The 13,040-nt window shown below is 39.0% G+C and overlaps 1 protein-coding gene across 1 annotated transcript in view; it reads right to left on the bottom strand.

The window, feature by feature from the left end:
* The window catches only part of AFF2 (ALF transcription elongation factor 2), a gene marked incomplete at its 5' end in the record, with an annotated part of 117,373 nt that overhangs the window by 24,184 nt on the left and 80,149 nt on the right, over positions 1 to 13,040 (bottom strand). The gene's annotated exons all lie outside the window — the stretch shown is intronic.

Genomic DNA, 13,040 nt, shown 5'->3' with positions numbered 1-13,040 from the left:
GGGGGGGGGGAACAACCCAGCGAACCCTGTTCACACCAACTTTCCTCAGTGTCAACTCTCTCCTGTAGTACAGACCCAATGAAAGTTCCAGTGGCCATGCCACCCCGTAGCCATCAAAGGAGCTCTTTGGGTTTATACTGGACACACTGATAATGGTGTTAACATTACCATCCTCACCACCCTCAAATGAGAAACACTTCAGTGTCACCAGCCTGAGCTTATTAGCTCTATGATTGCGAAAACTAACAATCACACTTAAATAATTCATTAATGGAATCATGGTTTCTTCATTTTTTGCTGGTTCATTTATAATTTATGATCAAAGGAAGGACATAAGGCAACTAATATTGGACAGGGCATTTTAAAAATTAATTTTAATGAATATTTTTACACTGCAGCATACAAAAACTACACATTTTTGACAAGTCTCCAGGGACTGCCCAGGAATTTTTTATTTATAGCTGTTTTTTCTCTCATGTTTATGATAATGCAGTGAGAAAATGGCATTCATGCTGAAAATAAGCTTCTCTGTGAAATCTATTTTTCTGCGTGTTCAGCTGTCCTTCAAGATGTATTTACTAGCAGTGCACTGGCTGTCATTGTTTTTCCTCGGCTTTTATTTCTAAACTGAGAGGCTGGATACCCCAGTTTTTAGCACTACAGAATTCTGCCAGTCTGAGTCTTTATAAACTCATCTTTAATTTCAACTTTTTTGTCAGGGAGATAACCATAAGGTTTTATGTCTCTTCAGCTGATCTATACAGAGAATTTTGGGTGATTGATCTTAAATTTGTGAAGCTGACAAAGCAAAGTGTTTGAAAATTGACACCATTTGCTAGTGCTCCTTTATGGATATTCAATACTTCACCCTAATATATCATATGCTGTGTGTGTCCCATATCAAATGATCCAGAGATGCTTAGAAGTTATAATAGAGCTTTCCCTTAGTTTCTGCTATCTGCTCTTCTACTTTCCTCCAAGAAGGATTCAAGTAAGCCAGGTATATGTCCTCCTTCCCCTTTCAAACTGATGTGCTATGTGCATCAAGATGCGCTCTTAAAAATCTACAGTAACCAAGAAATTGGAGGTTGGAAAAGCCAGAAAAAAACCTGACGTGTGACCCTGCTCTGCTAGAGCCTTTACGAGTATTGCCATTGGCTTCCATGACAATAATAGATGGTCTTTAATTTTCTTCTTACGCCAAGCTACTGCCTTTCTCCCTCCTTGTTGGTAAACCCATCCCTTACACCGCAGCTGGCAATACAACAGCCTCTTTGAGCATTGCAATGGCCCTGCAGTGCCCATTGCCAAAACAGCTGGGTGCTTTAGGGTGCATTAATGAAACAAAATTACTCACTTGGGTAACTGCTACAGATCACTAACTTTGTTGCTCATTAAGAGCATATACTTTTTTTTTTCCCCTTCTTCAAGAAGCTCTTCACTCAGCTGACTCAAGTAGAGCTACTTAAAAAATTTCAACTGGAAGTAACAGGTAAATGAAAAGAACAGATGCTTTTAAAAATACAGGCATTTCCAAATGTATTATGGAAAACTAAACACTGCTGAATTAAAAAATGGATCTTTCACTTTGTATTTAATGTCATTATTTTTGGAAACCATTTAGGCGCTTGTTTTTCTTTCTTTATCCTTCCTTTACAGTGAAGTTCAAGCAAGTGTAAGGAAACACATTTTTAACTTCTTTTTTATTTTCACTTCTTTCCAGTAAACAAGGAAACAGAACAATGGAGAGAAAGTGAATGTGTTTGTGGGGGAGTTTGCCTTTCCATTCAATATCTTGTAATTTTGGTCTTATATTTTCTATTTGTAAAGCATTAAAAGTAGATGAAAACTGAGTTTTCCTACTTCATCGCAATTGTTTCCAAGAAGAAAGAATAAGGAAAAAAAAAATAGAAAAAACTTCAAGGATTCCCAAACTGAGGAGGTAAAGATGACAATTCCATTCTAAAATACCAAAATGAAATATCAGCCTTGAAAAAAAAAAAAAAAGTTATTTAGGGACTTATCAGAACAATGAAGTTGTAATTTAGAAATGACCTTTTCCCTAAATCTGTGAACTTCATCTGTTTCACTTCTATTTTCTGTTTTCACCCCAAAATTCAAGTGAATGTGGTAATATTAATGTTTCAAACTAGCTGAAAACTCCAGTTCTCACAACCCTAGCCGAGAGCCGGCAGTGAGGATGAAGAGATGTTAAATGCTCAGCAGCCTCTCTAGGAGCTCATGGCTGGGCAAACGGCTGCCTGGCACATGCCAGTCCTGCAGAGATCAGGGTCCATGGCTGCACCGAGCTGGTGGGGCATCAGCCACGTCCCCTGTGGCCCAGTGCCTGCAGGGAATTAATGCATCTTTGCAGCAGGGCATGTAAACCTGCACCAGACTCTGCAGTGACACAGCTCCTTGCCTGGGGTGGTTTAGCCCCAGGTAACCCCCAGCCAGAAGGATTTGTGTGGGGCTGCTCACATGTCTGTGCAGATCTGCCTAAGAAATGCTCTGTTGTGAGAGCTGGCAAGTTTGCTCTCATTAAGATACCTGATACAAAGAAGACCACCTCTTATAACAGATCAAAGAAGGAAAAGCCAGTGTCCCAGCCGCTAAGGCCAGACCTTTCTAGCCTTTAAAGACAACCTACGTCTTTTAGCACTCTGGAAGAGAACTGACACTGTAGCTGGGATGCACTTACACAAAACAACTGGAGTTGTTCTGTAGCAGATTGCAACTGTCTGACAAAGAACTCAAAGGGCAAGAATAAACCCATGGAAATAGATGGCAGTTCCAGCCTGGCCTTATTTTCTTTCTTTCTGCCCACCAGCCTCAGAAAAAGTTACCATATGCCAAACATTACTGAATAACACAGCTCAGCAAGCTTGCAGGAACCAGACAGACTCAAAATAATGTTTTTCATACAAAACACAATGAGATCATATTTGTCTTTCATCTGGGATAATAAAATTATGTCTTGGCTACATTGGGCTGTTTCATGCTGAAGACATCATTGCTGAGCTACATTTTTAAAGCAGAAGCATTCACTTTTCATCATGTAGTTTGGGTTCAGAGTAACTCTGTATGCTTTGAAAAACAATCAGATAAGACCCAAAATGCCTTTCCTAGCATCTCACCATACTAAAGATAGAGAGATCTTGCACATAGCTACAGGCACAATCAACTTCTAATAATGCTGTTCAGCAGAATGGAAGGAAATATACAGACTTTTCACATGCAAGTGCCTGGGAAGAAAAAAATTATTTGCTTCCAATAAGATGAGTTCAGTGGAGAGATTTTGGGTTGTATTCTGCATTTTTTTCCTTAAATAAAATGTATCTTTTAGTTCAAAAGAACAGGTTGGTTTGCACTCTTCCCAAAGACTTCTTCAGCTTTTAAGTTAAATCACGTTTTAAAAGATGCTGGGATAGATTCTGCAAATATGCATTCAAGCAGCTGTTATAGAAATAAATTGGACTTCTTCATGTAAGTATCAACTACATGAACTGGGGGTTGCCTCTCTTGAAAAGCAAGCTTTTTTGTGTTGCTAAGATCCAGACAAGGAATGCAAGCCCGGACAAGGTTTAAAATGGATTTGAAGCATTTTATCATCAGACACAAGTCCTCAAAGTGACTAAAGAGGGCAGAAAGCACTGGTATTTGAAACTCTTGAATTTTTATTTCCCAGCAGGAGATGAGCACTCATATTGTTCCTCAGTGTTTGGGTGGACAATGTTTTTATTTCACTTGAACCAAAAAAATAAAAAAAATAATAAAAACAATGCTGCACAATGGAACATAGCATTATTTGGATAAATAACACTCAGAAGAAAGCCAGTTCATTATTATCACTTGAGACTGGAGGTCCCTTCTAAGACCAGTGACCCACTGTGCTGGGATCTGTGTAAATACATGATGAAACACAGTCCTTGGGCCAAAGAGCTTGCAATCCAAACACACAAAGCAAACATTATAGGTATTACAATCATCTCATACTCAGTGCAGGCCTCTCACAGTCTCTAAGCATGATGCCCCTCTGCAGTTAATGGAAACATCAGTTTCACCCCCCTTCTCATTTTGTTCTCCCCATTTTCCAAGCCCTGTGTTCAGCACTTGAGCTGCATCCTGCATGCTCTGCCCTGCCGCAGAGCCCTACACGGGTGTGCTTTCTGGGAGGAAAAATACACATTAGACTCAGCAGCAAGGATCCCCATTACCCAGGCCAGATGGACCAGCTTCTGCTTACCCCTCTCCAAAGTAGCTTTGCCTGTGCCATGAAGATGAGAGACACTGGAGTGACACCCATACTGTAGGTGGGAGGAGAACCAGACCTCCATCTTTTACAAAGGCCACCATGATGATGCCTCTAGTTGCCTACAGACTGGTAAGCTAGTCTCCTCCCTGCTATCAAACAATTAAGCAGACAGAAGAAACCTGCACACCTGGAAGCAATTTGGAAGGAAGCTCTTCTGCAGCATTTTCACCTCTCTCTTTTTTTGCAGCACATGGTACTTCCCCTGTCCCTTGCTCCTTGGTAGCATGATTGTGCAAAGCATGGGCACGAAGTATGAGATGGGAAATGTTTTGAAGGAGGGGACAAACACCAGTATCACCAGTAGCTGCCAGTAGTTTTTAGCACTCATTGAACTCAAGCTTAACTACAGAGCAGCTATGACTTGCAGGTGTGCGGTATCTGTCCAGGCACTGAAGCGGCTGCTGACGGCTCCTGGGGAGGAACTGCATCAAGCTCATCACACACCAACCATCTTTCTTTCACTGCAGTTCACTGGTATGGGTGATCTGCCCAGATTTAAATGTCTCCCTGCAACTTGTCTGTTTTTTAACTCATGGGTTATTTTTCCAAAGTCAGTTAAAGCAGACAAGGCATTATTATGTATCTAGATTATTAGGCTGCCTAGAGAATTGAAGGCCCAACATGTGGCTTACACTTTGTTGTTGTTGTTATCTAGACTATTATTATATTATTTTCAACACATCAGTTACTCTACTGTTGTAATAAATTATTTTCAAGATTAAACCTGGTAATTACAATAAAGATAATGTGAAGTACTAAAACTCATTAACTTCTAATAAGAAAAATAATAAACTTTTTACCCTGTAAATATATATGTAATAAAAAGTCCTATAGTTCAGATTACTGCAGTAAAACTCATCAAGAAACAAAAATTCCTAACAAGTCCTTAGCTATCTCTCTGAACTTTTCACCAATGAGATGTAGTCATGTTAATTGCTGTGAAAAGAACTTGGCAAACAGACAGTGCCTTCCGACAATAGGTTTATTCATTCCAACCCTTCCTCTCTAGGGTAATGATGAATTGGTCACTTGTTCCATTGCTCTATCCAGAAATCAAAATGTAAACTTTGAGAAAGCAGAGTGGTGCTGGGCAGTGGGAAATTGTAGATGGGAACTGACCAGTGAGTCAACAGTATATCAATGCTGGCGATATATTTCCATAAGAAGCAGCACTCTACAAATGTTGCTTTACTGCACAGGCCTATTTTTAGGGAAAATTCAACCAAGGAAATCTGGAAGGGGGAAAGCCCATGCTGGAAAAATGACTACAGACTTGACAAAGTGGTTGATCTTCCTGTTGAGGCACTGGATTGGGACTTGGATGAATTTTCCATTGTGTCTGAGAAGAAAATATGTCCATGCATCAGTTCCTGCTAAGTAAAAGAGACTATGTTGCCTATCCTTAATCTGGCTTGTCTATTTAAAATGCAAATTCCTCAGAACAAAGACTCGGATTGTACAGGGCACTGAAAAGTGGGCACCCAGCTCTGAGTAAGACTTTTGTGCACTACAACCACACTACAGCATCTTCCAGAGTAGATGGTAACACTCAATCTTGGGGGGGATACTGTTGTTCTCCCAGTCACTACACTTAATTCTGAGAGAAGAGAGAGAGGAACAAACTGGCTTCAGCTTTTCAGAAGCCAGCCCAATCTCTCCTCCAGTCTATTTCTCCAGACAAACTGTAAACCTGAGGGGCATTACTAGGAGTTATTTGGTTCACTGAATTCTGTGTAAATGTTCAAAAAAAGCTGCTTCACTATTCTAGCAGATAATAATAGAGCAGCACCTAGCAGATTAATATTTAGTGTCAGAATTTAATATCATAACTGTTCAATAACAAAGTTTTATTTCTCTTCTATTCTTACACCATTATCAGGAAGTAATATTCCCTTCTAATTTGAAAGGGAGCTGCCATTTTTTTATAATGAATTGTTCATATCTATATCTTCAAACTTATATATGACTGCCATTAGATTGCTTTTGAAGGAAAAGGATTGCTTTGAATGATTTGTTCACTGTCTTTCCATTGGTTAGTATTAAATTATTTATCATCAGGCTGGTAGGATTCAAATCTCAACTTTCAAAGACTGCATTGACACAGGAACTGAAAACCTGTATCAAGCCCTTTTAAAATATTAATCAGCACCCAGGTCAATGAAATGAAACAAGGTGTGGAAATTGTTACTTCTGTTGACATTAGCACACATAGTAAGACATCACTTATGATGGCTCTCTCATGTCAAAACATATGGAAAGGGAAAACCTCTCTAACACGTTATTCAGGATGTGGCAGCTGATCTGCCTGTATCAGTCCTGAACACTGTAATGCAAATAGGAGTTCTGATTCATTTTGAGGGGGGGTGTAATTTACAAGATATTGTATGTAAAAAGCCACATTCTCATTTTACTGTGTTCAAAAGTAACTGTTTTAATCAAAGACTATTTATAACAAGGTTCATAGAGTTACTGAAATGGATTTTTTTCATATACATATAACCCTTTTATACTTCCAGCTTTAAAGACCATAAAAAAGGATAGTAAAGATGAAAGAAATAAAAAGAACAACACAGCTAACTCCTATGAGCCACAATCTATGTCAAAGCAGAACTAAAGTGATTGACAGCTTGCATTAGTAATGAATAGAGTGGGGAAAAGCTGCCAAGAATCCGTAACAAGGTCAAAGCCTTCCAATAAAGAATTATATTAGCCACAAATCCTAGGTGGAACTGTGTATATATATCTGCAATGTGACTTTAACCATGGTACTGTTTCTACTGTCCTATTCTGACCCTTTTCTAGTTTGATTCCTGGGCTACAGTAAGTTCTGACTCTTTGTTAGAACTGCGATAAAGAACAGGTGTAACATAGCAAACTGCCTGTGAAATTATTAAAAAACAAACAGAAGAGGAGGAATTTTAATGGCACATCCCTAACGGTGCACATAAAAAACTTTCTGAACTATTGGTATGGTAATCACTCTCCTTCCAATTTCACAGCACTCTTATACACACTTGAAATGGAAGAGAAGGGGATTTTGCATATTAAAAGCAATATTGTATCCATGATTTGTGCATGCATCACCCTGCTCACCTCAGAGTTTGGAAACAATTTTGTGAGTATGATATTATTCAGGGAATGCAATGTATGTAGACTTTTTGATGTACAATATTTTAGTGAATGGATTCAAGTGTCAGAGAACATTATTTGTACTATGCTCTGATGTGCTACTGTTTGTTTGGCATCTGGAAGAACAAGAATACTATCTTTTACTGTGAGACTCCAAAGGGTCTCATTTGATGTAAATGGAACCATTTTATTATATCAATATTGCCCCACTGAATCAAGCTAGATATGAGTATTGACATAGAGAAATTTATTTATTTTTCACAAAGGAAATGGAGAATACTGCATCTTTCAGTACAGTTTGTGAATCTTCTGTGAAAGTTTACAAGTACAATTCAACCCTCTACTGATTTATAATTTTAAGTCAACATAGAATGTTTTTCAACGAGTCACTTGTTTGCACTTTGATTTTACTTATTTAATCAGAAAGTCCAAGTGTGGTCATGATAAAAAACATCCATAGTGAACCTCTAAAAGCAAAGTGTTGGCTTTTTTTCTCATTCATGTATGGCATAAGCTTGTACACATAACGTTCTAAATTAAGTACCCTACTCATTCTAACTCAGTTCTGCTTCAGTTCTAATTGAGAACAGAATCCAGCTCAGAGAGTCCAGTGGGAAGAGAACTGGGAGCTATGGTACCAAAACACACTGGTGCAGATGGATCCATATGGCACCTCCTAACCCTCCACGTTTCCAGTCTCATCTGCTGTCTGAGGAAAGCTAACTTTACTATCCTGAACAACCAAGCAGTCAGAGAAAGTAGGATTTTTTTTTTCTTTCCCTGTATAAGGCAACACCTCTGAGCTTGAAAAGGTGCCAAAAGGCATATCCTGGTTTTCCAGAGCTTCACAGCACACAGGCGCTATGTATAAATGGCACAACGTCAGCTCAGGAAACGGTGTGAGGATTTTCTTTCCAGGGGAATCCCTTGGGAGCAGATCAGCAGTATAACCACTTCCAGACCAGGGCAAAGAGGCTGAACTGGGAACATGAGTCTCTACAAGCCAGAGAAGGGAAAACAGACTGTTGCAGTCTGTTAAAGCCACCCTATTTAGAAAAGGCCCAAGGTTGCTCCAGCTGTGGCTATTGTCAGGAGCATGAGGAGCAAAACAGAAAACGACAGAGATAAAAACTGGGTACAATCAGAACCAATTGGGTAATATTTTACTAAATGAGCTTCAGCTGCTCACAAACTGGTAGCAATCTCCATTCATTATACAGTGTACAAAGCATGAAACAACAGGATTGGTGCTAGAGGCATGGCATGGCTCGTAGGCATGTACACAAATGATTAAGTCACAAATAATCCACCTCTATGGAGATGACTTCTGCGTCTTTGTAAAGAAAGACAACCCTGTGGTTATAACACCGGTCTGACACTTTAGAAAACTGTTTTGATTCCTGTGTCTGTCTGGGATTTCATGCACAAAACAATTCAAGTGCTGGGACTTCTTCCCTGTTTTTAATACAGATAGTATTGTGAGGCTCCAAGCATATTTACGTTCATCAGATTTAAGTTGTGGGATAACAGGGGCCACAAAAATACACAGACAGTAATGAAAACCATGAGCAGACACTTAGTTTCACTGCTACTGCCATAATAATAAAAAGGAATCATCATTATTAATAATGGGCAATTACTCTCAAACAGTTTTTAAAGAAGTATTCCTAAAGGCACATGATGAATTTATGGCACACCACCAGAGCCTTTCATGGGTATAAAGATGTACTTCAGCACACATGACTTGTTTTTTGAACAAGAAGAAACCTGTCTAATAAAATATTAATAAAGCTGAATGCTGAAACATAGCTGTCTTCTTTACAATTTATTTTAAAATGAGGTGAAAAACTCCATTTGGAGTGAAAATCTAAACCTTCTCTACATTTCTGTCTAATGTGAGCTCCTTTTAATGCTGCTGATTTTTGCCAGTTACATAATACACTGCTTTACAGATTGGAAAAAAGGAATTAAATCTATTTAGGATTAAATATCATCTTGAGGATCTTATGTTAAGAACAGAGCTAAATCTTTAAGCAGCATCTCCCCTTAATTATGACATCTATAGGTATTAAGGAAAAAAAAGGTGGTTCTCTGAGTGATAAATGGACCTGAAGATCCTTCACAACATTCACTATAAATCACAAAAGGCCATTAATAAACAGTTGGAAAAAATGACAGTTCCTACAAGTATCTGCTCTCATACTTTGCCTAATATTATCAGTGTCATGTTTAAACCTGACATCTTAAATCTTCAACATGAAAACCCTTTAAGTCAAAAAGCTCAGCTATTTTAAACAGAGTTTTTTATGCTTGTTATTTTGAATGATAGCAAAAGGAAACAGAGAATCTTTAATTCTTTAACCTTATCTGGCTGAACATCTTGTCTTTCAGCCTTTTTCATCAACACCAAAATAAAAGGAAGATCCTATGAGGTGCTTCCGCATGTACTTGCTGGGATCTTGTGGGCAAACAGAGTTGCCATGTCTTCCAGAGGGAGCTGGTGGTGCTCAGCACCTTTGGGATGGAGCTCTGTGGGAGTCAGGTCAAATCACCACAAATAGAAGGATTGCATTGCCTGCTGAGGACAAGTTTGAAGCCAGCTTTGATTTAAATGGGAAAGACTAACTGGGGTCGCCGGAATTAACAGTTGCAACACCGGATGCCTTCTGGAAGTGTTACTTCAGTACTTTATTCCCTCTGTCACATTGCCTGCTTTCTTAACCTAGGCCGAGAAAAGCTGGGATGCCTGGCAGAGGCAGTTAAAATCTGACCTGGCAAGGACTGTGGATAAACACTGTATTCCTCAAGAGGAGTTCCAGAAAAGAGAAGTGGAGTGACTCTAATCCTGAATACAAAGTGGATTTTGTCAATATGGTGCTGAAAAAAATTGTCATTTTGTCTATTTTTCCAATATGGACAAAATAATTTAGATCTTTAGGATTAGTTAAATTATTTATTCTTAAAAACCCTCCAGCTAAGAACCTTTCACTCTGACTTACAAGAAATGGATTTTTCAACATTACCACCATCCACTGTTCCTCAGACTGATGAAGGGTTATTGTATCAGCAATGATTTGTTGAAGGTCTGCCGACAAGCAGAGGTCAGGAAGACCCAAAGCCCTCATGGATATAGAGCTAAACAGGCAAAGTTCCACCTCCCTTGAACTTTTTATTGTCTTCAACTTGATAATCATTCCTTTAGTAAGGTGCAAATGCATTCTTCACACAACAGCCCACCTCAGTCTCCTAATGCTCTAGCTTGGCGTGGTGGTTGCCTGTTACATGAGACCTGAAGCTTTCTTGCTCATTAATGGCAAAAATCAGTAGCAAGATGTCACTCTACTAGCAGGGAAGTAGAGAAGTATTGACTTATTTTCTGCATTAGAATTAAAGAAATCCCACCCTCTCCAATTTTGCCTGCAGTATTTGGAATATAAAGGACAAGACAGCTAAATTAATGATGGACAGAGCTCAAAAGCCAGCCTCTCCAGTAGAGGGGAGAACAAATGGTCAAAGCAGCAGAGTAGGACTGATTGCTTCTACAGCAGGGCTCCAAGGTGACCACCATCAGTGCTTGCATCCACTCCAAATGAGCAGGGAGAGACACATACGCTGTGGCACAGACCTAAAAGGCTCACCCTGAATTTCAGATGAGTACTAAGCTGGATCCTGCTTAGTAATGACACTGCTTGGCTGACATCTCTCTTTTTTTGCAGAGCAAAACCTACAAGACCACTCTGTAAGTTCAGATGATGCCTTCAAAATCCTCAAGCAGCTATTCAATGCTTTGTTTCCTCCTTTGATTTTTAAATGAAACAACATCCCTAAATGTTCTTATAAGTGAGTTGTGCAGAGGCTGCTGAGGGAAAACATAGTGTGGCAGCATGTTCCTCCCACCACGCTCAAGTCAGGCTGGATTCCTGCACCAACAGACTGTCAATGGGAGTTTGACATGGGCAGAGTTTTGAAGCTGAAAGCTGTACTTGCTAGTTTTGAAGTGGAAAGGCTGTTATTTTTGAATTTGAATTCATAAAACATCGCTTATCGTCTAGGTTACAGATGGACTCAGGATCCCACACTTGGCTCCAGAGTTTGGATAACTCACACTGCATATCTGGGGTTTGGGTTCAAGCCCATCTTGAATATAAATTTAGAATTAAAGAAATACATGCAAATACCAGGCATATTATAAGACACTGCCAGCTGTTTTCTTCCACTTACAAGACTGTTTCTGAGAAAGTAATGTGTTTTTTTTAAGTATATGGTGGAATATGGGAGTGATGACAAGCTGGTATCCCAGAGTTCAATGTGAACCTGACCTCATTCTCAAGTTTAGGGTGTCTCTTGTTCCTGACGCATGCCTTCGTAGGCCTCTCAGGCTACATTCTTTATTAAGTTTGTTGAGAAATGGAACAGTGTGCTCACAACCTTTTTTTGGATCCCTCCTTGAAAAATATCTGTGTTCTATCTGTGCTTAAATGACAGCCTGCTGCCTCATTTTCCAAGAAAATCCATGCCAGAAGGCCGGATAACATTTAACTCGCGGGCTGGTATACACAGAGCTGGCCTTGCAGGTCATGTTCCCAACCGAGTAATGGACTCACTATATTATCCCTGGCAAGTCTCGCAGGTTGGAATTTTCAAACAAAAGCAAACAAAATCAACTTTTGTTTTGTGATTTGATTATTTTTTAATGCTACAGCTTATTCATTTTGGTTTATTAATTTGTTGGTCCAATGGTTTTTATGTGCTGCAATTCAGAATAGGTCTCTCTCAAGTATCATGTTTTATATAGATATGGTAAATGAAATGTAAGTCTGATACAATTATGGTTGCATGCCATGCAAGACAATACTGTAAACACGACAACAGCCTGAAAAGCTGCTTAGCAAAATGATCTTAATATACGAGGCAGTGTGAAAATGTGAAAAGAATCTATAATGACAACAAAGATTAGCCATTTGCTCTCTAACCTTATTTACAGAAGCAATCAGAGGTATTCAGGTCGAGTTAATGACCCTGTCTCCAATTAATTCAATTGTCTACAAACAACACTGATGCAGTGGTTGTCTCAGAGTCTGCCACATAGTCTCTGAGGGAATACATAAGACTCCATTAAAAGTGACAATAATAATGCATTTATTACTGAAACACTATTGTATTATAAATAAATTCCTGATGTTAAATTATGCTCCACGCTTTAACAGAAATTCAATTACTGAAATAATAAAAAAGACGGTGTATTTGCCAAGTGCCTGGACTACAATTTGGCTGCTTAGTTACCAGCAGTTGGCTGTTTTGCAATTTCTTGTTCATAGACTATTTCTTTTGAATAAATGCCAGACTTTTTCATACAAATTTCATGAACAAGTTGCAAAATGAAATTTTGAGCTTTTGAATCCAATTATGAAAGACATAACTAAATCTATTATTGAAAAAATATTCTTGAAAGCCCTTCTTGCTGTTGTTCAGCTCTGTGCAGTAATTGAGGTAAGCACAGGTGCTGTTCATTATGGGCCATTGTGCACCATCTGAATTCTGGGAACTGAGGAATTCAGACGGTTTCAACTCTGTTTGTGTGAATAACAAACAGGCG

Source organism: Antrostomus carolinensis, unplaced genomic scaffold (genome assembly GCF_000700745.2).
Source record: "Antrostomus carolinensis isolate BGI_N321 unplaced genomic scaffold, ASM70074v2 scaffold13877, whole genome shotgun sequence".
NCBI lineage: Eukaryota > Metazoa > Chordata > Aves > Caprimulgiformes > Caprimulgidae > Antrostomus > Antrostomus carolinensis.
Note: the sequence above shows the minus strand (reverse complement) of the source record. Positions and strands in the feature narration are given on the sequence as shown.